At 44.2% G+C, this 5,577-nt stretch overlaps 1 pseudogene; it reads right to left on the bottom strand.

Annotated features, from left to right (window-relative positions):
- LOC102474006 (claudin-6-like) overlaps positions 1-4,550 on the bottom strand; it is a 22,841-nt pseudogene extending 18,291 nt beyond the window's left edge.
- Positions 4,551-5,577: the final 1,027 nt, after the last annotated feature.

The raw sequence follows: 5,577 nt of genomic DNA, 5'->3' as shown, positions 1-5,577 counted from the left end.
CAGGAAAGACTAAGCAGAGGAGCTCACTGACTGCTCAGTGAACTGAGCAACAGGCCGGCAGGCATGGGGTACTGGAAGCACAGTTCCAGAAGAGTGCATGGGTGAGGGTGCCTGGCAGCACTCTTGCAAACCATTTGATGGTTTTCCAAAAGATAAGCAGACAAGGAATTATTTGAATGGAAGTTTTAAAAAAAAAAACATTTCCAGGCTGTTAGGGAGTGGAGGTGGTGCTCTAAGCATAGAGAACTGCTAGAAACAATTAGAAAGGCTTGAGAAGTGACAGGAGCATGAGTGAGCAGCCGGCCCTAGCTGTGCGCACTGACTCTAAGTAGTCAGTTAGGTGTGCAGGAGCACATACCCTCATCTCAAGTAGGCATTTTGTGGGTTATAGTGGCTTCATGGGCAAGAAGACTTGGTAACCCCTCTGTTTCCAAGAATATTGTTCAGGGACAGGAATGTTCTACAGGACACCATTTCTCCTGAGCCCCACCCATTCATTCAGCCTTCACTTGTTTACAGGGCATCAAGATCCCATAATAAGCACGGGAATTTTTATCCATAAAAGTGCAAGCTTGGGCCCAGCCGTGGGGGCACAGTGGAAGCACCATGCTCTGCAATGCTGGGTGCCAATGGAAGATTGGGGTTCGGTTCCTGGCTTGCCTTGTACATGTGGGTGTTTGGGCCCATAATCCTAGCTGAAAGGTAGGGGTGGGAAGGAATTCCAGTGCAAAAAATCTGTTATATCTTTTTTTTTCCCCAAGAAATAAGTAATTCAATAAAATGTTTTAAATAGTACAAATGTGCAATTGAAAGTCAGATAATATTTGATCTTAGAGAGATCCCACCCAGGGGCTGGATGGTGATGCAGTGGTAAACGCAATGGTCTGCAAGGCTGACCCACATGGGAGGGTTCCAAGCTTGTGTCTGGACGCCTCCCTGAGTATGCTGGGCATGACTGTGCCCATAATCTAGAGCTGACTGAAGCTGGAGGTGGATCATGGAGTAAAGAACTTAATGGTGGTGCTCCTTTCTCTTATGTAAGAAATAAATAAACTTTAAAAAAAATTTTTAAAAGAGAAGGGGTTGGGTCATCACATGGCACAGAGGTTGAGGCAACTGGATCCCGCATGGCCAATGTCACAATCTGAGTCCCAGACTCGATGATTTGAAAGACTTGCCAGGTGCGTGTGTGTGCATGATCAAAAGCCCGAGAGGAGAACGGGGGAGAAAAGCTTGTGGCATGGCCATCCCCCCAGGGGGTGATTTCTCACTTTCCCTTTCCTTCTCTCCCTGGCAAGTTCACAGGTCTTGTAACCAAATAATAATAATAATAAATAAATAAATAACGTAATTTTTTTTTTTGGAACGCTGTGTTCATGTAGTCCCAGCCAGTCAGCTCACAGAAGCTTCTTTCTGAATGAGGGGAGCTTAGTGCCAGAGCTAGTGACTGGAATCATAGGACAGCTACCCAGAGTCCAGCTGTGATATGTAAGGCAGACACACGAAGATTATATGGCTTCTGCCAAGCAAATAGACTTGAGTTTAGAAATTCTGGGATCAGACCCAGCCTCCAACCATGGTTTGCAATGTGACCATGACCTGTTAGGGGATGCTTTTTCCTTCTTCTCTCTCTGTCTCTCAATCTCTCTCTCTCTGGTAAGTACAAATGCCCTCTGGCAATTATAATTAATTAACTAAAAAAGAAATTCCAGGATCATAAAATATAGGCTAAGAATTCCTAATCCCCAAATTCAAACTCTGAAATGCTTCAAAATCCTAAACGTTTTGAGCACTAACATGACTACTAGTGAAAAAGTCCACACCTGACCTGACATGACAGGTCTCAATCAAAATGCTGGAATATAACAATTATCTATATTTTTTTTGAGAGGTTTTTTGCTATAGGGCACATGCGCTCGCCTGACAGAGAGAGACACAGAGACAGAAAGCGAGAAATCACCCTCCAGGGGGGATGATCACGCCACAATCCCTTCTCCTCCATTCTACTCTCAGGATCTTGGGCACGCACGCCCCCCCCCCCGCCATAAGTTTTAAGCCACTGGGTCTGGGGTGCGAACTGCGGTTGACTATGTGGGATTCCAGCGACATAGCCATTACGCTAACTGCTGGTTCTCACAACAAATATTACATAAAATAATCTTCAGGCTATGTGTATAAGGTATGTGTGAAATATAAACCAATTTTTGTGCTTAGACTTGAGTCTCATCCCTCAGATATCTTATAATTCAAATATTCCAAGGTCTGAAAAAAATAAAAAATCTGAAACACTTCTAATCCCAAGTATTTTGGATAAAAGATACTCAATCTGTATTTCAGAATAAGAGAAGATGTCATTGGGAAGGTTCAAGGAGGACACATGGTGCTCAAATAATAGGTTGTCTATTGCATTGGGCTGTAAGTTAGAGGATGTCTGGCCAGCAATGAGCCGCCCACAGGAACATTTATTAACAACTAGTTTGGGGAACCAGCAGTTAGCGTAATGACTATGTCGCTGGACTCCCACGTAGTCGACCGCAGTTTGCGTCCCGGACCCGGTGGCTTAAAAATCACGCCGGGCGCGTGTGCGTGCATGCCCAAGATCCCGAGAGGAGAATGAAGGAGAAGGGATTGTGGCGTGACCATCCCCCCTGGGGGGTAATTTCTCGCTTTCTGTCTCTATGTCTCTCTCTGTCTGGCGAGCGCACGCGCCCTATAGCGAAAACCTCTCAAAAAAAATAATAAAAAACAACAACCAGTTTGAAGATATGTTGTCCCAGCTCAACAGAGTCAAGGGCTAAGGCCCTTCCCATCCTTCCCTGCCAGCTGTAGCTTATTAGCTTTATTCCTTAAGTTCATAGCCTTATGGTCCCAATATGGCTGCCAAAACTCCAAATAGCACATTATTATACAGAAGCTTCCAACCCAGGAAGAGAAAGGCATCTCATACATCTGTCTCTTGTAGTATGAAGAAAGGTTTTTCTCAGAGACTTCTTCCTTTTTGTTGGCTAAAATTGGGTTATATATCTACCCAAGGCCAGTCATCAGTAAAGGGGATGAGGATTGTCATAATTAGTGGCACTCATTTTTTTTAGAGGGATTTTTGCTATAGAGCACGTGTGCTCGCCAGAGAGACAGAAAGCAAGAAATCACCACCGGGGGTGGCCATGCCACAATCTCTTCTCCTCCATTCTCCTCTTTGGGCTCTTGGGCACACACGCTCACGTGCCCAGAGTAAGTTTCAAGTCACCAGATCCAGGACTTGAACCATGGTGAACTACATGAGAGTCCAGTGATGTAACCACTACATCAGCTGCTGGTCCCAGTGGCAAACATGTTTTATTCCATGGGGCTGGGGAATCTACAACAGGGAATGATGGATTTGATTGTCTCACTGTACCCTTCTAGTTTAAACCTAGTAAAATCATCCCCCTTCAAGAAATATTTTTGTGGCCCATTTCTCATCACAGTATTTTCTCTTCCTTTACTCCACTCTTCAATGGGAGGTTAACTCGGTGCACTTCCCCACTTCTACCAGTGTCTATCAGCTTTCTTTCCTTCTGTCTCTTGAATGTGAGTCCAGCCTCTTTTTCCAAAACACAGGCACCATCTTGATATCATTTTTTTTTTTTGGAGAGGTTTTTGCTACAGGGCGTGTGTGTGCTCGTCAGAGAGAGAGACAGAGAGACAGAAAGTGAGAAATCACCCCCCGGGGGGATGGCCATGCCGTAATCCCTTCTCCTCTATTCTCCTCTTGGGATCTTGGGCACACACGCACATGTGCCAGGTGTGAGTTTTAAGCTACCAGGTCCGGGACGCGAACCACGGTCGACTACATGGGAGTCCAGCGACATAGCCATTATGCTAACTGCTGGTCCCCATCTTGATATCTTGATCTGACTTCATAAAGATGGTTTTTCAAAACTGACCTCAAAGGGAAGTCAACAGGCTTCTCACAGATTTTAAAAGTTTTAGGGACCACAACTACCTTTGGGGGGAAAAAACAAACCAGAGAAGCGATGTGGTCAGAGAGAGGAAGGTCAAAAGTTGAGCACTTTCTCACTATTTCATTCTATTGGGTTGTCAGAAAAGTCATGACACTTTTTTTTTTTTTTTTGCGTAAAAATACACAGAAAAATACATCATTACTTTTCTATGCAAAAATACACAGTTTTTCATAGAAATTCACGGAAAAATACATAAAATACATCAGAAAAGCAATGACACATTTTTTGCATACAAATGCACAGAAAAATACATCCTGACCTTATATTTTCTCTATATCCCAAACTCATGTCTCTTACTTCCAATTTTCCTCTCCTAGAATCTATAGCCTGACTTTTCTTCCAGGTGTCTTTGTGATTTAAATGATGCTCTGCTTTCTCCTTTTTAAATGATCTTTGCACCTAATTTTGCAGGCCTCCAAGCTTCCTGCTCACTTCATCTGTTCCTCACCTCCCTCCACATCTTCTAGCCCTTACCTTGTCCACTTCTTGCTTCTTTCCAGAATCAGGTTTATCTCCCCTGTTTTGTACCTTGCCTTCTTGCCTCATGAGGCACATACACAGATTGAGAGGCCATTAGCTAAATTCCCCAAAGGCTCCAGTCACGGGTGATATATTCAACTCAGGAAAGGGCACTAAGTCAGCCTGTCCCCCAAGTGGGCAGGTCCTGTTGCACTTGCTGCCTATCGCTGTTGCCCTCCTCTGACTAATGGTGGTTTATGGAATAGACTGAGTTTGGTACGGCGCAAGGCTGTGGTGCTCTTACTACTCACTGCTTTCAATAAGGTGGGATCGAACCATCCTTGCCAGTTTCTTAATGATGTCTTGGCAAGCTTCTTTAGGTTGTTAGTCATACTTGGTGATTTAAACTGCTAGTCTTCTCCCCAATTCTCCTGCAGGCCGAGCCTCATTCTGTAGTCTGGGCAACCTTGACAGAGATGAGCCAGTTCACCCTTCCTCCTACCCTTCTGGACTTGCTGCCCTAGGTTTTGGCTCTTTCTGTCCAAAAGGGAAAAGTTCTTCCTACTTCATGGTAGTCAGTTAGCTCTTTAAGAATTTGCTTTGTGAATTAACAAAATTATGTTACTGAGAAACCTTGTTCTCTACATTACAGACTGCCAGAAACTTGGCTGTTGGAAATCATGCCCATAAGAACAGAACATCCTACTTTTTGCTTGGAGGGTCAGTGTCTTCCTGACACCAAGAGGCAGCCTTGATTTTCCATCCCCCAAGGCTTCAGGTAAGGAGTTTTAGACACAACATTCTACCTTTACTTTGTATTTCCCAAAGAAACAGGACCTTGAATCTGCTTCTCAGCTCAGGCCTGACGTTGACCTCTTCACACACATCCTTGAATTGCTTTGAGCCTGTCAAACACTGCTTCACTTAAATTTCACCTCAACTCCACCCTTACTGCAAATTCCATAATAACCCTGTATCTTTTGTCGTGAGATGCTCTGCACTTCTAGAGTGTAGTCTTGTTGCAGCAAGATAAAACTGATTTTGTTGGGTCAATGTTGATTGAGACAGGCTTTATCACTATATTGGATGAGGTCATTTCTCAAGCTCACGCATA

Source organism: Tupaia chinensis, unplaced genomic scaffold (genome assembly GCF_000334495.1).
Source record: "Tupaia chinensis unplaced genomic scaffold, TupChi_1.0 Scaffold149922_1, whole genome shotgun sequence".
NCBI lineage: Eukaryota > Metazoa > Chordata > Mammalia > Scandentia > Tupaiidae > Tupaia > Tupaia belangeri.
Note: the sequence above shows the minus strand (reverse complement) of the source record. Positions and strands in the feature narration are given on the sequence as shown.